This window comes from Culex pipiens, chromosome 2, assembly GCF_016801865.2.
Source record: "Culex pipiens pallens isolate TS chromosome 2, TS_CPP_V2, whole genome shotgun sequence".
NCBI lineage: Eukaryota > Metazoa > Arthropoda > Insecta > Diptera > Culicidae > Culex > Culex pipiens.
Genome location: NC_068938.1, coordinates 92,126,375 through 92,150,545, shown reverse-complemented (window position 1 = coordinate 92,150,545; position 24,171 = coordinate 92,126,375). Strand labels below are relative to the sequence as shown.

The 24,171-nt window shown below is 33.3% G+C and overlaps 1 protein-coding gene across 2 annotated transcripts in view; it reads left to right on the top strand.

Annotated features, from left to right (window-relative positions):
- Nucleotides 1-24,171, top strand: part of LOC120428538 (uncharacterized) — a 146,295-nt gene that overhangs the window by 57,106 nt on the left and 65,018 nt on the right. Inside the window, exon 3 of one of the 2 annotated variants that reach the window (XM_052707007.1) lies at nucleotides 868-906. The exons of the other annotated variant lie outside the window; for it this stretch is intronic. The gene's annotated coding sequence lies outside the window, so the exon portion shown is untranslated. The remainder of the gene's footprint in view (nucleotides 1-867; nucleotides 907-24,171) is intronic. 2 annotated transcript variants of the gene reach the window in all.

Sequence of the window (24,171 nt, the reverse complement as noted above, 5' to 3'; positions counted from 1 at the left end):
TAAAGATCAAAAATTGGATGAAAAATAGATTTTTGGCGATTTTTTAAATCGAAGCCCGTCTAAAATCTCATGTTTGCCTATTTTAATAAATAAAAGCTGAGAAAATTCCCTTCATTTTACTGTTTAGAACTTTGTTGATTTTGTTGCTGAGATATGTACATGCAAAAATTCAAAAAACAGGAAAAATGCCAATATCTCAGTGTTGCCTAATTATCCCTCATTTTTTAACCAACGATATCTCGGAAGCTAATGGTCCGATTTTCAATTTAAAAAAAATACATTTTCTTCTATTTTAAATAAATTTTAAAATCGAGCCCAGCATTTGAAAATTTCAAAAATATATGCCTTTGCAAAATGATAATTTTTATTATAAAATTTCGAAATAATGTTATAGAAAAGAGCACAAAATTTTGTTAATTTTTTAGCATCAAAAATCGGACCATTAAGTTCCCAGATATCGGTGACCAAAAAAAGGTAAACTTATTTTTCCATTTACATATTTAAGAATGTGAACATAACCTCTCGCCGCCCTTAAACAGCTGCTCGGGGTGGCAATTGTGAAAATATGTTGCTGCCAGCCTACCGTGGCTTCGCGCCTTACGCAATCGAGAAAGTTTTATAGCTTTTTGCCTGGAGTGGAGCAGAATTTTTATATCTACCCCCTCACAGTTTCAGGGAAACCTTTTGCCGACATAATTCAGCTAATTGTAGTCCATTTCAACAACATGCTAGCCTAAGGGAGGATATTTATTGGTCTCAATTATTGTGAGTTGATTTATTCCACGCTATCCAACATAGTTAATTTTCTGAATATATTTATGATTTGACAAACTCACTTAAATGTGTTCTATATGTTTTTCTTTGCAGGATTGAAAAGCTTCTATTGGAAAAATCGTCGACTATAAAGTAAGTATTTTTGTTTTCACTACTGTAAAAATCGCTGAGCATCTGCTCATCTTTTCACTTGAGAGCTTACATTTTGAAGAAAAAAAACATATTTCTCACCCAAATACCTGGGACATTGCAGCGGCCTTAAGGGGTTACATACATGTAGAAATTCACAAAATTTCATACCACAGAAAATTTATTGAATCCACTCAAAAGATGATTTTCAATCACTCCTGAAAGTTTCATGAAGATATGAAATGATTAAGCCGAGTTAGAGAAGATTTTGCCGTGCGCAAAGCGGACTGTCAAACTTTGTGAGCGTTTTTCTCGAAACACCAAGTTGATTCACGGGTGCCACGATATCTCGAGATGGGATGGACCAAATTGGCTGAAATTCGGGGTGAAGACTCCCGAGACATATCCCGTGTGCATGACGAAGCCCGATTTTGAAATTTTGCTTTTTTAAAAAATACAAAAATCAAAAACTAACATTTTTTTATATGAAAAACACAAAAATATTTTTATCTTTTTTTTAAATAAGTTTTTTGAAAATCGGCCTTCGTCATGCACACAGGACCAGTTCAACGAGTCTTCACAAAAGTTTTGAGCCGATTTGGTTAAGGCAGTCTTGAGATATCGTGGCACCCGTTTTTTGAAACTGCTAACTTCAAATAGCTATATCTCGGCAATGAAACAACCAAATGTCTTCAAATTTGTTTTAATAATAAATAAAAAAAAATATATTTTAATGCCCTGAAAACAGATTTTAAATAAAATTAAGTGTGTGCTCACACCAACCCCTGATTTTTTGTCGATTTACATGTATGTAACCCCTTAAGTAAATGCGAAGCCAAAAATTGCACCAAATATAGCCATTGGCCGTCTGTCGGTTTGGGAAAAGCAGATCCAACTTTCCAGATAAGCTCTGAAAGGTGCAAATGGATTCTGTCCCGGTGATGACGCCGCAACCCATTTTATCCTGCTTGGGATGGAGTCCTGCGTATCGTTTGAATAAATCATCGCCGGAGTGGTTTGCGTTTGACTTTTCTTTGCATTTATTTATTTTATTTTGCTGCTTGGAATTTTTTAAACAGCGTTTCATTTGAGAAGTCTGTTGGTTCATTGAAAGTATTTGGAACGATGCAAAAAAGATGGGTACAGATGTTAAACGATTATTTCTTATCTCAAGCTAACAAATCAATTTTGAAACTCATATAATGAGCTATCATAAAAAATTTACAATTCAAACGAGTTAAAATAGAAACTAGCAAAAAAGAATGCTGAAATTCTTGAGAGATGGCAAACAAAACTCCAAAAAGTTGAACGCCATATATTCTAGTTTTATTGTAACGCTAAACCAGTAACTTCAAGGCATTTTCCAGTTCCACATGGCCTGTCGTCCACAAACTCTAAACCACAGCAGCTTTCGTGGTTCCCTCGCAGCAATGCAATGCATTAAGGTGAAAGGCAAAGCCGCGGGGCCGGCTAGTTGGCGCGAAAAATCTCATAGGTTACTGCGATGCGCGCGCGCCACGTGCTCTCGTTTTGAATGCTTGCGTGGCTCAGTTACTGTTCGCACGAACTGCGTGCAGTGGAAAGTATTGTAATCAGTATGAAAATAAAGAAATAAATATTTTTTCAAAACAAATATTTTTTTAAATAGTTTCAAGCAGTGTGGTTGGTGTTAGTAAAGCGTAAACGGGTTTTTCGAAATATGAAAAAAATAATCATTTTGGATTGACAGTTTTTGTGAATTATATCGAACTGCTAATATTTTATTTATTTTTATTTGTTGTACAAATATTGTTTTGGCAAATATTTTAGTAAGGTTTGATTTACAAAAACATTGATAAGCATGATTCGAATGTAAGTAAAATGACTGTATATCGTTATTTCGATTTACAGTAACTAAAAAAAACACACTCAGCCTCACGAACCATGTCAATATTTCGAAGGCTAATTGCTAATCAACTGACGTAGTGTAAAATACATTTTAAAACACTTTTTTCATTCAAATGTAGTAACTTGAAATTGTGTATGTGTTGAGGGACATAAACATCAAAATATATATTTAGAACAGTGCCTTACCGAGTGATGAAGACGAGTCAAATAATCAAACAATTTGAGGAATGTTATACAAAAACATCAATCCCTGACATACACATTTTTCTATTATCTCTAAGAAAATACATTGTACGTTTTCAATATCATCAAAATGATGAATTAAATAAATTTCGAAGTCAATTTTGTTGTTTGGAATAAGCAAACATAATTTTCTATATTTTTTTTTATTAGACGCCCGTTGAGGCAATAACAACTTCAAAGACAAGAAAAATGTTCTGATAAAAACAGGAAACCCATTTATTTTCAAATGGCAAATGAAATGAATAACATCAATTTATTCAATTTGTATTACAAAATCAATGTTAGTTCTTCCAATTGCTAGAAATTTATTATAAAAAGAAGCTGAATCGTGGGAGCGACTAAGGATCGACAAAGTCAACTAAATTTAAAAAAATAAATTGCTAATGTCAAGATAACTTTAAAATAATTTGAAATGGCGGGTTTCATTATTTATTCCTCCTTTTTCATAGTAAAATAATTTAATTGAATTCGTAATCTGGATTATGAAAAAAATTAAATAATTTCCTTTTTCCTTTAACAAAAATATAGGTTACAAAAATTATTGCAAGCAAAATATTGTATTCATCTAAACGAACGCAACGTAAACGGTAAGGAGCGTAATATCGATAAAGGCATTTTGAGTCAGTTCCTGATTAAACTGGTCATCAGAATTTATTGTTTCATATCCCTGAAGTATAAATTAGAAATATCAAGTAAAATTTGAAATTGGTAAAAAACTCTCTGCGATGGCAGTTTGGGTAAGCTCCTGATAAAACTAGTGATCACAATTGAGTGTTTTATATCTCTGAAATATAAATTCAAATTTTGCCAAATTACCAAGTGAAATTTAAAAATGTTTAAAAATCTTGGAACGTCAGTTCTTCCTATAAATTATTAAATAATTTAAAAAACTTTCGGTGATGGCAGTTTGGGTAAGTTCCTATAAATTATAAATTCAAATTTTGCTAAATTACCTAGTGATATTTAAAATTGATAAAAAAAATCTTGAAAGGTTAGTCATTTCTAGTAAATTATTCAATAATTTAAAAAACTCTCTGCGATGGCAGTCTGAGTCAGTTCCTGTTATAACTAGTGATCAGAATTTATTGTTTTATATCTATAAAGTATAAATTCAAATTTTGCTAAATTACCTAGTGAAATTTAAAATTGATAAAAACAATCTTAGAAGGTTAGTCATTTCTAGTAAATTATTAAATAATTTCAAAAACTCTCTGCGTTGGCAGTCTTAGTCAGCTCCTGGTCAAACTAGTATTCAAAATTTATTGTTTTATATCTCTGAAATATTAATTAAAATTTTGCCAAATTACCAAGCGAAATTTAAAATTGTTCAAAAAATCTAGGAACGTCAGTTATTTCCAATAAATTTTAAAATAATTTAGACAAATTTTAGTGATGGCAGTTTGGGTAAGTTCCTGGTCAAACTAGTGATCAAAATTTATTGTTTTATATCTCTGAAATATTAATTAAAATTTTGCCAAACTACCTAGTGAAATTTAAAATTGATAAAAAAAATCTTAGAATGTTAGTCATTTCTAATTATTAAATAATTTTAAAAACTCTCTGCGATGGCAGTCTGAGTCAGTTCCTGGTAAAACTAGTGATCAGAATTTATTATTTTATATCTCTAAAGTATAAATTCAAATTTTGCTAAATTACATAGTGAAATTTAAAATTGATAAAAAATCTTGGATGGTCAGATATTTCTAGTAAATTATTAAATAATTTCAAAAACTTTCTGCGTTGGCAGTCTCAGCCAGCTCCTGGTCAAACTAGTATTCAAAATTTATTGTTTTATATCTCTGAAATATTAATTAAAATTTTGCCAAATTACCAAGCAAAATTTAAAATTGATAAAAAAAGTCTTAGAATGTTAGTCATTTCTAGTAAATTATAAACTAATTTCAAAAACTTTCTGCGTTGGCAGTCTGAGTCAGTTCCTGGTAAAACCAGTGATCAGAATTTATTGTTTTATATCTATTAAGTATAAATTAAAATTTTGCTTAAATACATAGTGAAATTTAATCTTGATAATAAAAATCTTAGAAGGTCAGTCATTTCTAGTAAATTATCAATAATTTTAAAAAATCTCTGCGATGGAAGTCTGAGTTTGTTCCTGGTCAAACTAGTGATCAGATTCTATTGTTTTAGATCCCTGAAGTATAATAATATAACGGATGTGAAATTTAAAATTATTAAAAAATCTTGGAACGTCTGACATTTGTAAAAAAAAATTAAAAACCATTTTGGAAGGGAGTCAGGGAGTCAGTTCTTGGAAATATAATTAGATTTTTTATATTCTTGCAGTGTCAAATTACAAAAGTAGCAAAAAGCTTGGAAACTCAGTTGTTTGAATTTAGTTTTTTAATATAATTTCTGAGATTAGAATCCAAATCAGTTTCAAGTCAGGTTAGTTATAAAATCTGGTTGTCCCTGGAGTATAAAATCACAACTTAGCATAAGGTCATGTTGAATTTCAAAAATCTATAAATCTGGTAAAACTAGTAAATTTAAATAAATTATAAATCTTATTTTAATATCCTTCTGGGATGGGAGTTTAATTCAGTTCCTGAAAATGTAAGTGATCAGATTTTTTTTAAACCTTTTAGTATAAATTCACAAATTGGTATAATACCATACCAAATCAAAAAACAACAAATAGTAAAATATTTATTAATTAAAAAAACTTTTGGGATAACAGTCTGACTCAGTTTCTAGTCTTGTTATTGATCAGAATTCATTGTCCGTTGAATTTAAAATTTTATGATTTTTTATAAATTAAAAAAAAGAAAAAATATGAATAATTTAAAACCCCTTCTAGGAGTTTTTAATTTATACTTCAGGGATATAAAAGAATTATTTCTGATCACTAGTTTGACCAGGAACTAACTCAAACTGCCATGACAGAAAGTTTGTTTAAAATTTTTAAACGTGGGTTTCATAGAAAACCTAGATGTTTGGGTATCAAAAGATCTGAAATTGTATGCCCTTTCCGATGACACATAGGTTGACCTGTGAATGGTGGACCGGTTCAGATGCCGGCGAATTTTCCAACGTCGTAATTCCGGGTTGGTATGGTATACTAAGTAGTTAGTAAACTTTATATTCAATCAATTTTTTTTAATCAGTTGTGGATGCCTATTTGGAGTTGTGACACTGGATTTATGGTGATTTGTAAACAAATAACTGTATTTATGTAAATTTTTCGAAAGGTGTAAAAACTTTTGTTGCACCTATTTTGATTTTTGTAATAGTATTTATTATAGAACTTTTTGTAGAAATTATTTTTTTATGAGCTTTTTGTAGCAAAATGATCGCAAGAATTTCCGAACATAACGTAGTACTAGGTTTATGGCGAATTATAAATTATTTGCATGTTTCATCACAATATGTCACTATGCACATATTGTGATGAAAGGGATGTAAATACTTTTTTACATACTGTACAAAAATGTTATACCTGAGCAGAGGTAAAGAACACAGAAATACCAAATTTTGGATATATTTGGGTAAATAACAGCGATCTAAATGAGACCTTGGTTCCCAAGTAATAGATGTCAAGTAATATTATGAAATCATTCCAACATTTGCACGTGAAAGACCACAACATATCCAAAACAATTCCACAACATATCCAAAACAATTCTACAAAAAAAACATTATTATACCTAGTTGAGGTATTCTAGATTTTTACACACATATTCCTTACCAAAAAATGGCATTGCCATGTTTTTTTTTTTTTTTTTGCAATTCCCTCACCTTTCGGTGGTCAATTGCTCGTACGGCCGTAATTTTTACAATTTTGATTATTTCCAGTATGAAGAATTGTTGCTAGCAATGCAATTAGCTGATTCTACTACCACATAACCACCAAAACGACGTAAACGCCACGGGTCATAAGATTTAATGAAGTTTTTTTAAAAACCTTTGTTTTCTAATAATATTTGGAATGTACAAAACAAGGCTTAGGGTTCGTTATAAGGCTCATTTTATCAAAATGCTATTTTTCCTAGATCAGTAGTGTCCCTACCAATGATTTGCACCTATTAGAAAGTATGATTAAACTTTTGGTTATTTTTGTTGAGAGCGTTTAAAAAATCTTGTTCAGGTGGGGCAAGTGTACCACATGGATTTTTAGTATGGAAAAAATTACGAATTGCTGCAACAACATATTTTATTGAGAAATAAATACAAAAAGTTCTTAAAAACTGATAAACAATTGTTTAAAAAAAATGTCTATACAAAATAAAGTGATACTATGAAAATTTCCTATTTATCATCTAAGTAATTATTTTTTTCGTGAAACCGATCAAATTTTTAGTAAAATATTATTATTTAACCTAAAAATTAAAGAAACGTTTCAAATACATTCTAATCTGATGTTTCAAAGTGATAGCAGTTCACTTGTTAGCAAATTAACATGTTGTTTCATGCATTGTTCCTCTTGCCCCAACGGGTTGTTCGTCTTGCCCCACTAGTTGAGTAGAACGTACGGAAAATCAAAAATTTTAAAATCGTTTTTTAACATTGAAAAACAGGATTTCCTTAGCTTGTTACACTTGCCCCACTTTCCCCTATTGTGTGGGCTTCCACATACATGATTTTGGTTTGTTTTGACCATGTTGTTTGTATTTTATCATCTATTACTGGGCAACCAGCGGAACATTTCGGTCGCTGTTATTTGCACAAGAATAACAACATTTGGTGTTTTTGTGAACAGTGATGTTCTTCACCACTTCAATACTTTGATGAACGGCATATGTTTGAAGTTCTTTCTGTGCCAAGGATATGAAATAACAAAGATTGAAAAAAAATATATTAAAACGAAACTTCATAAAAGTCAACCAAGAGTTTCATCAAAACTATCAAATGATTCGTCAATCTAAGTACGTACCATTAGAAAAAAAAGTTATTTTGAATGTTTTGTTTATAAATTTAAAAAAACATAAAATTAAGAGCTACAAAAATTATTAAGTTTGGTATCCCGAAAAAAAAAACATTTTCAACGCTTTCTCCTATATCCTAAGAGCAGGCTTGCCCAACCTTTTTGGCTCAATTTTCACATTTTCGATCGTCAAAGTAACAATTGCCCATTTTTCATGGTTTATCCGGTGGACTCGGTTTTACGAAAAATATTTTAACAAGTCATGTTATCTGCATCTGGATCACTTTTTTACTTAAAACTTACACAAAAATGACACGAAAAAATATGTGTTCGATCTTTTGCCAAAGTTATGTTCACTGGTCATCTGAAAACTGATTCCACCATATAAACCATGAAAAAATGTAGAACTGTTATTCTAACGATCATTAATGTGAAAATTGAGCCGAACAGGTCGGGTGGTCTGTCTTGAAAAAAAAAAACAAATTCAAAATTTTCCAACTCCTATAAAACATTAATTTTGAATTATCATTTTGATGAAAAATTTACAACCGTGTCAAAATTAGTCAAAAGTTTCCCAAAGTTTCAGAAAAAATGGTAAAAAACTAAAAAAACACACAAAAATTTGGCCTCCCGACTAAGAAAACCATTTTACAAATTCCACTTCGAAAGTTGTCAATTCCAATTCAAGCATGAAATTTTTGTATTATGCAACACCGACGAACACCCAAATTCTCCATACAAACTTTAGAGAAAATCTAATCAGTTCTGTCTGAATATTTTCGAAAAAATCAATTCAAAGTTTATGCTTCCCTCTTGTTGAGACTGTGCATGATTTTTTTTTCAATTTTTGTAAGTCATTGTTATTAAATTATTTGATAAATTTATTTCAAACATGTTTCCAAAATTTTAAATATTTTTTAAATTTGACATGAACTTATGCCAATTTCTTAATATCTCCTCGGATATAAAACTACAAATCAAGAGTTTTTTTTTTTGAAAAGGTCCTATAAGCTATTGTGTTTCATATGTTTATAGGACCAAATAAAAAAAAATCTTGAAATTCTGATCACCTACATGACAAAAACTGAATCAGAATCTCATGTTAGACGTTTGTTTAAATCATTCAATTATTAATTATAAATAAAAGAGTTTCTAAGTTCTTAGATTTTAATAAATTTGACATGGCCGTATGCCGATATGTTAATTTTTACTTCTGGGATGTAGAAATGCAAATACTGATTACTAACATAACCACTGGTTATTAACCAGTAACTGTATCAATCTCCCATCCCGGTCTTACCAATTTATAAATTTATACTTCTGAGAAAATATGATAATAACAAATGGTCTGCTGTGTGCTACCTTGTGACATAGACCATTTTGGTCAAAAATTAGTTATTGCCCGGGCGGAAAGTGAGTTGGTGGCGATAACTTGGAACTATCTTGGCTTGTTTATTTGCATCTTGTTGTAAACTCCTCGAGTTATGACGACTTTTGAAACCGACTGCGTATCATGGAAAGTATATTCCATGATCATACTGCATTATCTACAGTTGATATTGAGCTGTTAGTGGTAGTTTTTTTAGACTTAGCAAAAATTTCGAAAATTTTATTTTTTCCAAAATTTTACCCGAACATCATGAAATGATTATTTTGACTTTATTTCAAATGTTTTTTTTTTTAATTCTTTACTTTTTACAGAAAAAGCATTTTTTGGGACTTAGAAAATTTTCGGGAGTTTGGAAACATGATAAATTATTTTGATGTTTATTTTTGCTTTGAGCCAAAATTTCGGGAAAATCGACGAAATTACAGGAAATTTTTGTCCGATTTTTACAAAAACATCAGTTTGTTCCTAAAATAATGTCCCTAACAAAACGTCTTCATTGACATTTTGAAATTCGAAAGTCGGTTTTTAATAATTATTGATATACCCCCTACAAAAATCGTTCCGGCACTTAGAAAATTTACGGGATCCGTATCACGACAAGATTTTTGGTAGAATTTATTTGATTTTTTGGACTTAGCAAAATTTTGGCTTTCAGCCAGTAAAATATATTCAATACTTAAAATTTTTTCGAGAACAGGAAACTAAAAAAAAATGGGACTTAGAAATTTTTTGGGAGTTTGGAAACATGATAAATTATTTTGATGTTTATTTTTGCTTTGAACCAAAATTTCGGAAAAATCGTCGAAATTACAGGAAATTTTCGTCCGATTTTTACAAAAACATTAGTTTGTTCCTAAAATAATGTCTCTAAAAAAACGTCTTCATTGAAATTTTGAAATACGAAAGTTGGTTTTTAATAATTATTGATATACCCCCCACAAAAATCGTTCCGGCACTTAGAAAATTTACGGGATCCGTATCACGACAAGATTTTTGGTAGAATTTATTAGATTTTCAGGACTTTGCGAAATTTTTGCTCTCAGCCAGTTGAATATTTTTCAACATTTTGAAAAATTATTTTGATAAGAAACATTACCAGGCTTTTTGAAATTTTACTGTGGATTTTTGGACTTATGCAATTTTAGAAATATTTTTATTTATTTTTAATTTAAAAAAATGGAATATAGAGACTTTGAATTTTTCGTGATTTGGAAAATTATTGTGACATTTTGGCAATTCAACGCTTTCTCCACAATTTTTTAATGAGTTTTTAAAGTAAAATAATTTTTCAACTTTGAAAAATCTTGTTTTGATGTAAGTGCGTATATTCCTGCAATATCACTCATATTTGTGAAGAGGATGAAGGGGGGGGGAGGGAGGGGGGGGGGTTCGAATTGTGGCGGGGTGCATTAAAAACCAATAAAATTATTTTTGGGATCAAAATCTACTTTATGAACTTGATATGATTTTTGGAAGATTTCAGTTGTTTGCTACTATAAACTCAACTTGATGTGGCATTAATGGTCAAATAAACTCAACAAGATTTTTCGCAGATACGCCACGAACAATTTATGTTCGTGGCCATGTTGGGTTATCTCTTAACCATACCCTGGGGTGAACTTGACTTGTTCGTGTTTTTACGAACATGAGTAGATTTTTCCAAGATGCAACTTTCTGCCCGGGTGAGAACGTTTTGTTATAATTAACAAACTCTACAAGATGCTATAACCCGATTTAGGATATTCGCTTCCGTTTCTCGGATCACACCTGACACATGCCATAGACCGATTTCTCATCAAAAATCGTCTTGCTATCTTGTAACACGTCATACAAATTGTTGAAAAATGTAGAAATTATTTCTTGTTTTTCACAAATTTACTTTAAACACATTTTTAAATGCAATGCAATCGTTTGTTATTAAAAATATACTGATAAAGTCGGTTAAACGCTTGATTTAAGCTTATTTTAGTTTGTTTGGGAAATCTGTGCACACTTGTGACACGTAGTTCCTTTTTACTTTCAAGGCCCACTTGGTCATTGTCACAAGATAGCACACAAAAGACGATTTTTGATTAGTAACATCAACAAGGAGCTGAATCAGGACCAGGAACCTTGAACTGAATCAGACTCCCATCCCAGAGGTTTTGCCTTCCTCACCTTACTGAGGAAAGGCTATAAAATCACTCGAAAAATGAACTTCTTAATTTGACCTCGTAGACCCACCTTCACGTATACCTATCGACTCAGAATCAAATTCTGAGCAAATGTCTGTGTGTGTGTGTGTGTGTGTGTGTGTGTGTGTGTGTGTGTGTGTGTGTAGGGATGTTGGTCTGTGCACCAAAAAATATGCACTCGATTATCTCAGCACTTGCTTAACCGATTTGGACCATTTTGGTCTCATTCGATTCGTCTTGAGGTCCCATAAGTCCCTATTGAAAATTATAAAGTTTAGTAAAGTACTTCAAAAGTTATGCTAAAAAAACGATTTTGGCGTATGTCCGGAAGATTGTAAAAAGGGTGGTTTTTGTAAGAAACCCTGTCATGTTATACATTTTCAGAAAGGTATTAAAAAGACCTTTCCAATGAGCCCAAAACATTGAAGATCTGATAACCCTATCAAAAGTTATTAGCACTTAAGTGTTATTTATACACTTTTTGGAGGCCGGATCTCAGATATTTCAATGAAAATGATGTCCGGGTCCATCATGCGACCCATCGTTAGTTAGATAATCGAAAGACCTTTCAAATGAGCCTAAAACATCAAGGATCTGACAATCCTATCAAAAGTTATTGACACTTAAGTGTTATTTATACACTTTTTGGAGGCCGGATCTCAGATATTTCAGTAAAAATGATGTCCGGGTCTATCATGCGACCCATCGTTAGTTAGATAATCGAAAGACCTTTCAAATGAGCCTAAAACATCAAGGATCTGACAACCCTATTAAAAGTTATTGGCACTTAAGTGTTATTTATACACTTTTTAGAGGTTTGATTTCAGATATTGTGATAAAAATATTGTCTGAATCTTCCATGCGAACTATCGTTGGATAGGTTTTTTTTATCAGACCTTCCCGATGAGCCAGAAATATTGATGGTCTGCGAACCATATCAAAAGAAATGAGTAATAAAGTTGATTTGTTAAACATGTTAAGGGGGAATGTTGCTATTTTTACTGAATGTATTGACTTTATGAATATGAGGAAGGCACCAACCACCTAAAGGTGGATTAAGTAACGTTTTTTTTTTTAAATTGCGGTACCCGTGGTGTAGGGATAAGCATGGTTGCCTCTCACAAAGTCTGCCTGGGTTCGATCCCAGAAGGTCCCACGACTCGCCTTTTGTCGGACGGGGAAGTAAATATAAATGTTTCTAGGATATTTCTTGCTTACTTTTCCAAAAGGACCTATATACATTTGAAACCCATAGCGCATTGGTTGTTTTGAAAAAGTAATCATGGCTTTCATGTGCAGGAACTGACCAGATTCGTTTCTCAGAAGGATTTAAGAATATTTTTATAAATTATTTCATATATTTAATTTTACTCTATTTTTTTATTTCACGTTGCCTTACGCCAAATTGTGAATTTATATTCTAGGGATATAGAACTACAAATCTTATCGCTTTCATGTGCAGGAACTGAATCTGGCTTGTATCCAAGAAGGATTTCAGAATTATTATATAATTTATTTTAAATAATTAATAATTATTTAGATAATTGTATATAAATTTTTAAAAATTTTTTTTTTCAATTTCTCCCTTATGTCAAGGTGTAAAGGTATATTTCAGGGCTATAGAACTAAAAATTCTGATAAGCAGGAACTGAATTAGTCTTCCATCCCAGAAGGGTTTTTAAATTAATTCATTACTTATTTCAACAGCCCCTTTAAAAAGTTTTTATTTTATTTAATTATTAATTTAAGAAAGAACAGAGTTTCTAGAAATTTTGATAATAAGATATTTGAAATTTGGCCTAATGCCGATTTATAAATTTATACTTCTTGTATATAGAATAACAAATTAATATTACTAACTTGAACTGGATTTGAATCAGACTCCCATCCCAGAGGGATTTTTTTATTAATAATTTATTTTGAATATTTGATATTTATTTTTTTTGGACAGTTTTTAACTGGATTATTTAATTTTATTTTATTTTTTTTTTGTTGGTTAACCCGTATAGGCCTGGGTGAAACTGAATTCATTGAAATGGCCATAACTCATCCAATTTGCATACTTCTTTTTTTAATTGGACTCGTTAGAATTTCTATTTTTCGAAAATATGCCGGAAAACCCAAAAGTTTTCTGGTGGGTACTGGGTAAAAAATTGCGATTTTGGGGTCCCGCAAAAATTTTAAACAGCAATCTTTGAAAAAATACAATTTTTCAAGTTATGATCGTTGTTCTACCAGACAGTGCTGGCCATGCATTCTGGAGCACCGGAGATCCCCGGATTGGGCGGGTAGGTCTCCAACCCCGGGGAAACCGGTCATCCATGAACCCTAGGACCACTTTTGGACCGATCTGGCCACTTTGGGACCGGCTCCCGGTACTCCGGTGAAACCCGAAATATGGCAAATTATGGGCATATTATGGACCCACTCATTTGGGTGTCAAAGTTCATCATTTTCAAATGGTAGGTCATCCATGAACCCCACTTTACGATCTGGCTACTTTGGGACCGGTTCCTGGTTCTCCGGTGAAACCAGGTATATAGCAAATAACGGGATTATTTCAGAACAATTCTGGACCCAGCAATTTGGTTGTAAAAGTTCATAATGTTCAAAATCTAGCTCATCCAGGAACCCCAAAATCATTTTTGACCGATCTGGCCACTTTGGGACCGGTTCTTGAAACTTTTATGCAATTCGAAATATAACTAATGACGTGTTTATTTTATATTAATTTTCGACAAGGCGATATAGGTGCCTAAGTTCATTATTTTTAAAATCAAGCTCATTGATGATCCCCACAATCATTTTTTACCAATCTGGTCCCTTTTTCAAAGCAATTTTTGATCAGGCAATTTGGGTGTAAAAATTCATCATATATAATTTCACATCTACATTGGCTAGTTACTTTTTTCTGAAGGAGCCCCGGAACCGATTCAATAGTTGCCAGATCTGTTCAAAACAAGTTATTGTGATCATGGATGAGCCTGTTCCTGAAAATTATGAACTTTGACAACCATCTTGCCTATGCCTAGTCAAAAATCGTTCTGAAATAATCCCATATTTTCAATATTCCAAGTTTCACCGTAGTTTCCAGAATCGGCCCCTAAGTGACCAGATCGGTAAAAAATATTTGTGGGGATCATAAATAAGCTTGATCTTTAAAATGATGATCATTGATATCCATATTGCCTTGTCCCAAATTGTTCTGAAATAATCCCGTAATTTTTCATATTTCGGATTGCACCGGAGTTACTAAAACCAATCACCAAGTGACCAGATCGATCCAAAAGTAATTTTGGAGTTTTTGGATGCCCGACATTTTGAAAATGATGAACTTTGACACCCAAATTGCTGGGTGCAAAAATTGTTCTGAAATAATTCCGTAATTTGTCATATTCCAGGTTTGGATTAACGGAATCGGTCCTAAAGTGGCCAGATCGGTCCAAAAGAGGTTTTGGGGTTCATGGATGAGCTAGATTTTGCAAATGATGAACTTTGACACCCACATTGCTGGATCCAAAGTTGTTCTGAAATAACCCCGTAATTTGCCATATTCCGGGTTTAACCGGAGTACCGGGAACAGGTTCCAAAGTGGTCAGATCGGTCCAAAAGAGGATTTGGGGTTCATTAATGTCCTATCTTTCAAAAATGATGAACTTTGACCCCCAAATGGCTGGGTCCATAATAATCACATAATTTGCCATATTCCTGGTTTCACCGGAGTTCCGGGAACAGGTTCCAAAGTGGTCAGATCGGTCCAAAAGAGGTTTTGGGGTTCATGGATGTCCTATCTTATAAAAATGATGAACTTTGACTCCCAAATGGCTGGGTCCATAATAATCACATAATTTGCCATATTCCGGGTTTCACCGGAGTTCCGGGAACAGGTTCCAAAGTGGTCAGATCGGTCCAAAAGAGGTTTTGGGGTTCATGGATGTCCTATCTTTTGAAAATGATGAACTTTGACTCCCAAATGGCTGGGTCCATAATAATCACATAATTTGCCATATTCCTGGTTTCACCGGAGTTCCGGGAACAGGTTCCAAAGTGGTCAGATCGGTCCAAAAGAGGTTTTGGGGTTCATGGATGTCCTATCTTTTAAAAATGATGAACTTTGACTCCCAAATGGCTGGGTCCATAATAATCACATAATTTGCCATATTCCGGGTTTCACCGGAGTTCCGGGAACAGGTTCCAAAGTGGTCAGATCGGTCCAAAAAAGGTTTTGGGGTTCATGGATGACAAACCTTTTGAAAATAATTACTAGCTTGCTCCCATGCTTTTTCATCCAAAGCGCTTAGAAATCATAACCATTTGTTTGGATGGCCACACCACATGCGCAAAACATTTAAAAAAATATACTATACAATATACTACATCATAATCCATCAAAAGAAACAAAAACGAAAAAAAAATATTTATTAATTTATCACCAAACTTCTCCCACCGCGCAACATCAGTAAAGTCACGCATGGCTTGAACAACAACACTCCTGCTGACCAGCGAGGTGCGCTGCCGGCGGGTGGCTGTGAACGCGCGTTGGAGGCAGGCCATGAGATGCGCGCACACACAAACAAACAAACACCAAAAATGATGCAAATTTTCAAAAGTTTGCATTTGTCTAAGAGAGTTTCTCAAAACCTATTCATCCTAGAGATTTGGTCCCAAAGAACAAAATGTAGAGGATGAGTTGCTCGAATTTCGTATGTCGTAAAAAAGGTACCTTTTCTAACAACTATTAGGAGATATTTTGAGTCAAAGTTGTCAAAGAGAGTTTCCCGGCATTACAAAAAAATTTCAAAAACTTTTTTAGTGCAAAATGTTCAGCAAAGAGTACTTGAATTTTGCATGTAAAAAGATTTGAGAAAAAACCTTACCATGTTCGAAAATCCCCCACATTTACTTGCACCTTAAATCCAGAGCTCAAACATGCATACAAGAACACACACACACAAACAGTTCACACCCCCTATCGTACAAAGGGGGAGGAAGCCATAATTTTGCACCGCTTTAGGACGGACCTTTGTTTAAGGGCTTAACAGAGCAGAGTCGAAGTGCACACCCTGAAAAACGGAACCACACCCAATCGAGCCATTTCCGGCCCATTTTGAGGTCGGACCCCAAATCTCTGTTGGCCCATCACAAAATGAAAAGTCAACCGAGAAAAACAATGCAACGGGCCCGTGGACGAAGCTGGTGACGACCTTCCGGTTCCGAAAGCCGTTGTGGTGACCGAACACGGATGGCACGGAGAGCAGGCAAGAGAAGGAGAAAAAAAGTGTTAAATTTTCATTAACCATTTTTGCATTTCCCACTTTGACTACCAAATGGGCAGCTCGTGCCTGTTTGGACTGTGGGTAGAAACTTGCATGTTGGGATGTGCAATTTGCAATAAGTGAAGATCATGAAATTAATTTTATTTGATTTGAACTTTATTAATTCGAATTTGCCTGAAACAATGTTAACAATTATTTGTTTTTATTCATGATTCAATAACGTGTCATTTCGATTTTTATACGTTTTTGTTAGTTTCAATTTTTAGTTTTGATATACTAGTCACATGACTTTTATTTTACTCTGTACACAAGTTATAAGATATGGCAACCCTGTCCCAAGTTCAGGTCACTAGGGAAATTATTATGTACTTTTATTCAGTCCGATCTCACTACACAGAAAAAAAAAATGATGGTAATATTCATCAGGAAATGGTGACAGATTTTGTGGCAAAATAAATGATAAATTTTACCCCAGAAAATGATGAATTTTCATCAATTTTTGATGAATATTCATCAGGTTCACATTTTTACACATTTTTTATGTAATATTACTCAAAAATAGATTTAATATCCAACCTACCAAAAATTCATCATTCCAAAATTCAGCTTTTTTTTTCTGTTTAAGCTAAATGTAAACAACGTTCGAATTTACTATGTGACCAACGTTCACAAAATTTACAAACCTTTCCTCTAACTATTCCCTATCTATTTGCTATTTCGAAGGTTATTTTGTAACTAGAAAGTAGATTTACCCGATTCTTTAAGCACCTGCCAACTCTGTTCCCAGTCCACATCTCAGCTTAGAATAGTAACTTCACACAAGTAATGCTTAAACAGCAATAAATACAATGAAACAAATTTACGAAATTTACAAAAAAAATCTGCTCGAAAAATGAACTTTTCATAAGAATTTCTTAGACTTCTTCTTAGCTGAACCGATTTATAAATTGCCAGAAATTGATTCAAAAACTATCATGTTACATGTTAAACCATGTTACAGGTAATTGAGTTGAAAGACATTCCCATCGAGTTTAAAAATTTGAAAAACTGGCAACCCTGCCTCAAATTATGACTTCTTTATGTACTTTTTTGAAACCGGATCTCAACTATTTGTTTGTAAACAATGTCCGGTTCCATCACCCGACCTATAGATAGGTAATCGAGAAACCTTTCCATCGAGTTTAAAAGTTCGAAAAACTGGCAACCCTGTCTCTATGACCACACAAGTGAAATTTGTTGTACTTTTTTGAAGCCAGGTCTCTCTTATCTGTTTATAAACAATGTCCGGATCAATCGTTAGATAGGTAATAGAGAATCACCTTTCAAACGATCACAAAATTTCGAAGATTTGGCAACCATGTGAGTAATTCTCGCTGAAAGTGGACCACTATTTACACAAGGTGCTCAAAAATCAAAAGCAATGTACTTTTCCAATAGCCCCCACCAAGTTATGAATGAACCCATGTTTGGTTGGTTAAATTTGGCCTCACCTCGGCGCCACGAAGCTGATACATTTTTTTAAATTGGTAATTTTGTGACTTAGGCGCGCCTACAAAACTGCTAATAACTTTGCAAAACTTCAATGAACCCTTGATGTTTAGGGGTGTTTTGGAAAGAAAATGAGCAGAGCTTTCGAATGCACTTGTCAGAAAAATACCGTTCCATAAATTTTTTAGCCACAAAACACCAATGTATTTTTAAAAGTCATTTTTGAAGGCCGGCGCCCCGCTTTATCGAAAAACTGACAAATCCATTCGAAAGCTGAGACGATTTCACATAAAGGACCAATAAATCTAAGGTGTATGTTCCTCCTATCTTTTTTAATCTAATTTTGATTCAGTAAGCGCAGCGCTCCGGTCGCATTTCGGGCACCCAAAATGTTGCAATTTGCTCGCCCCATTTTAAGGTTTTGTCAAAAAATATAGGTGCTCACTTTTTAAATGATAGTTTATTGTCCAAGGATCAAAATGCACTTTCGATAATTGAGCAATATTTATTGTTTTGGGTTCTTCCAGGCAATTTAATGTCGAAAAATTGTTTTTTTTTTTTACTTTTTTTTGGTAAATTGCTCAATTACAATTGGGTGGACTTTTTTCTCAGTAGAACTAATGAATGTAGCATGTAAGAAATTTCACCACGAACATTTTTCTCTAAAAGAAACGTAATTTCCAGTGCCAAGATATTTTAGTTTTAGTGAGAAAAAAAGTGAGAATTTTACAAATTTCTCAGAATTAACAAGCACGGCCTATTATTTACATGCGGCATATGTTTTGGAGGCCAGAGTATGGTTTCTTATAATTATTTTGGTCGCTGAATTCGGATCTGGAATCAAATTTCAGATAAACAGTGAACAGTGATATTTCAGCCACGCTCAAATATTATTTGCGTGTATTCCCCATAGCCACTTAGGGATCAGCAGCCGAAGCCGCTTACCACCGCGCCACGAGGCCTCTCAAAACAATCAGAAGTTGAAAAAAAACAATATCCATAAAGAAATCCGTAAGTAAAATAACAATTAAAGGTGAGCGAAAGATGAAATATGACCGAATTCACTAGCGATTAAAATTACAGCATATTACCGCAAATAACTATTGGGCGTGGCTCCAAATTTAACGGTTAATCTGAAATTTGATTCCAGATTCCGAATTCAGTGACCTAAATAACTATAAGAAACCATACTCTGGCCTCCAAATCATATGCCGTATGTAAATAATAGGCCGTGCTTGTTAATTCTGAGAAATTTGTAAAATTCTCACTTTTTTTCTCACAAAACTAAAATATCTTGGCACTGGAGTATCGAAATTACGTTTTCTTTTAGAGAAAAATGTTCGTGGTGAAATTTCTTACATGCTACATTCATTAGTTCTACTGAGAAAAAAGTCCACCCAATTGTAATTGAGCAATTTACCAAAAAAAAGTAAAAAAAAAAACAATTTTTCGACATTAAATTGCCTGGAAGAACCCAAAACAATAAATATTGCTCAATTATCGAAAGTGCATTTTGATCCTTGGACAATAAACTATCATTTAAAAAGTGAGCACCTATTTTTTTGACAAAACCTTAAAATGGGGCGAGCAAATTGCAACATTTTGGGTGCCCGAAATGCGACCGGAGCGCTGCGCTTACTGAATCAAAATTAGATTAAAAAAGATAGGAGGAACATACACCTTAGATTTATTGGTCCTTTATGTGAAATCGTCTCAGCTTTCGAATGGATTTGTCAGTTTTTCGATAAAGCGGGGCGCCGGCCTTCAAAAATGACTTTTAAAAATACATTGGTGTTTTGTGGCTAAAAAATGTATGGAACGGTATTTTTTTGACAAGTGCATTCGAAAGCTCTGCTCATTTTCTTTCCAAAACACCCCTAAACATCAAGGGTTCATTGAAGTTTTGCAAAGTTATTAGCAGTTTCGAGGCGCGCCTAAGTCACAAAATTACCAATTTAAAAAAATGTATCAGCTTCGTGGCGCCGAGGTGAGGCCAAATTTAACCAACCAAACATGGGTTCATTCATAACTTGGTGGGGGCTATTGGAAAAGTACATTGCTTTTGATTTTTGAGCACCTTGTGTAAATAGTGGTCCACTTTCAGCGAGAATTACTCATGTCTAAAGTTAAATTCTCCCTTAGACATTTTTTTAAATTGCAAAAAAAATTAAATTTTGTGCGCCCTAGGGCCTCCTGAGGGCGCTATATCGTTTTCAAGAAGACGTAGCCAAAATCTGCAACTTAGCAAATTTGAAAAATGCGAAATTTATCTTGGGCCCTGTTGCGGGCGCCAAATTGCTTAGGAGGGCGACTTATTTTTTTTTAAGAACTTGTAAATCGACGACTAACCTCGACTAACCTACAGCTCAGCCCTGCTAAGTAATATTTATGTACTTATTGAAGCCGGATCTCACTCATTTGTTTGTAAACAATGTTCCTATCCATCATCCCACCTTTCGTTGGGTAGCTAATCGAGAAACCTTTCAAATGAGCAACGTTCTTTATTTATAATGTTATTTCCAAAGAATTAATAATTCAGATGAAAACTTTTTCCGGATCAATTTTTAGTAAGTTTTTAATGTTAGAATTGTTTTCATATTTCATTCCAGGGTATTAAAATACAAATTTTCAACTGCTCACATTTAGATTTGATGACATTAAGTTAATAATCTACTGAGACATGACAATTTGAAGATTAGACATGTTCCAAAAAACGGGTGCCACGATATCTTATTAATGCGTTGACGCGTCAAACAGGATCCTTGGGTAACAAATAAATATTTGATTATGGATATATTTGTTTAAAGCGAGATCTAAAAATGTGTTAAGTCATGCTCCCTTGGGTGTATTCACTTCTTCACTCAAAATTTCAGTCAATACAGTCCAGCCAGTGCCGAGATATCATGGCAGCTGTAATTGCACTTCGTGTTTCCAGAAAAAAAAGTTAATCGTCTCTGGCTTGCTCAAATCATGAAACACTTTGGTAAATATTCAGAATGATAACAAGACCAATCAATGGATTAAAAAATATACATATATTACGCTGTTAATTATGAAACAAAATATGTCAATTCAGACAGATGTTGCAGACACTTTTTTTTGCAAAGGATATACGAATGTGCTGTTTCCATTTTTTGATATCTGTGACGTGAACGTGACGGAAAAGCGGTTTAACTCACTCTTCTTTAAAAATTTAGAAAAGACATGAAGTTGACAGAGTTTGCCCCAAGTTCATTTGGATAGATTTTCGTAAATTATGTCCGTTTAAAATACGCCATCTACATGATTATGTTTCTAGATCGTTGCAATGGTTATTACATTCAGCATTTCCACGACAAATTCCATATAAAAAATGCAAAATAATTCACTGCGTTTTCGCAAATAGACTTGTTATGTTTTTTTTTCTCATTTGAGTGAAACTTTGTCCACTATTTCCCTATGGTAAATAAGCCATTTTGCATGATTTTTTTTCATACAAGGCTCCAAACTATTTTGCGGGTCGCTCATACAAAATGGTAATTTTAAAGCCACGTTTATCAAATAATCAACATACAAAATGGGCACGTGAATAATTGAAAATCTGTATACGGGGTTTCTTGATTGATTTGGTATCTTCGGCAAAGTTGTTGAAGTTAGGATGGTGCCCATATTGGCAAAAAAAAATCTCATCATAACTCATATTATTTGGTCAAAAAATTATATAAATTTAGAAAATTAATGCCTGAACAAAATCATTCTTAATAAATTAATGCTACTTTCACTTTCATGATGACTTTTGCTTGGAAAGTCTTCAAAATGCTATTTGTACGGTTTGAAGGTGTTACACTCTTAAGTGTTTAAACTTTTCATTTCGGCAGCTCAAAAACATTTGAAATCCATCAAATTAACCATTCTTTTTCCCTTAACGATTGTTCGCTCAACTAAAGCTCACGATGCAAAGCAGCTCATCCGCAATTCATGACAGTGTGCCGGGCGCGCTAATTGAGATGCGATGTTCAACGCCGACCGTCCGAAACATCCCTGGCTCAATCAAAGAGTGACAGGTATTTTTTTTGTGTGTATCTCATCTCACACTTTTTCCCGGACAAGCTTCAATCCACAATCGCGGCCACGGCTGTGGGAAATAAGAAGAACAAAAAATCGTTTTAAAACCTCCACTGGTGTTGCCATCACTGGCATTTAGTTTAAAATAAAGTTGAGTCTTAACTCTTCAATTTCAATTTTGTTAAAAACATTTTTTTAAATGTTATTTTATTCGTCTTTTATCAAATAAGTTTCATCCTTCCAGATCATGATTGATTTTTCCAGAATTGTATCATATTTATTAAGTTTTCTTTAAATAGTTTACATTTAAAAAAGGAAAAAAATATTAAAACCCCGGACCCCGGCTCTGGTGGTCCGCGAGGGTCTCCGGGTTAGATCGGAACAATAAAAGCGAAAATATGAACGGGCATAAAAAAAACCCCATCGCGCTCGAGTGGAAAGGTCGGTGGCGCGCGCGGGACCATTTTCGAGCATCAGCATAAATCTAAATTTGAATTTAAAATGAAAATTAAGTGAATAAATATAATAAAGCAGCGGAGGAAAATTTAATAAAGCGCGCGCCAAGCGACAAACCGTTTTGCCCTGGCTGGGCTTCGTCAACTGGGACCAAGAAGAAAAAAAGTTTGTTTGTGATGCAAAAACACACACACACAAATCAACGAACAAAAAACAAAATTTGCAGAAAGGATTTGCGCAATTTCGAGCGCAGTGGCGCGTTGTGAAGTTTGGTTTTTTTCTTCGTTTTTCATATTTCTGCAGCACCGTCAGCAATAGTTAAATATTTTACGCAAATGTTTTCCATTCAATCCCATTAGCGGTTCATATCTTTGTGCCCTGCAGCGCTGCTGCTGTCGATGAAGAGTCGTCAATTTTTTTTTGGTTTGTTGGATCGGTGGTATCTGCTCTGTTTAAATCGCTTTAGAAGTGACGATTTTTTACTAACTTTAAAGTACTGTGAAACATATGAATAATGTTTTCCAAAAACATGAAATAGATGTAGTAGCTTTTTTTTAATTAAAGCAGCAAAGTAATTTTCTGAGTTTTCATAATTTTTCACGATTTTAAACTAAATTTTTTTTGATCATGGTTAACTTTGCCATAGCATTCCTAAGTTAAAAGAAACCATTTCACATTATTATATGTTGTTCCATGCAAGCTTTCATACAATTTTGCGGGCTGGTATGTACTATAAAATGGGTAACTTAAACCGGGATGACATTTATAAAATATATATTTTCAACAGACTTTAAAAAATAGTTGCGTCGCAAGTTGTCATTAAATAATCTGGAAAGACTTAAGTAGTTGATCTCCAAAATAAAAAAAGATAAATGAAAAAAATCAAATTATTTTATAATTAATTTTCCCCTCCTCACTGCGGTAAGGAAAATTAATCTGATCCTGCTTCTGATTTATATTTTGCAACAAATATTATAGAACAGCAACTTTAATGTTCAAGATGAGTGTGAGGATCAATCAATGGCTTGACTGCTTTAAAAAAATCATACAACTTCATTAAAAAATATACAAATATTCCAATTTTATATGCACAAAATATCATTTAAGGAGTATTATTTTTTTAATCAAATTTCAAATCAGTAAGTAAAATCCATGCGCCACAACCATAACAATGCTTTTAAATTTATCTCTGTGACTAGTTCGAGGGAATATGTTTAAGAATGACATTGACACATAAAGTTAAAAAAACATGCTGAAATGATGTTTTTCATGGCAAAGAACAAGTCTTATTGGTTTTAGATTAAGAATAAGCGAATAAAAGCGTAGAATTCATCTTACAAATCTAATTTCTCGTGGTTTTTTACTTGCAACACTATTTTATGAAATCACAATATTTTTAAAAATGTTTGGTTACCTCATTCAAAACGG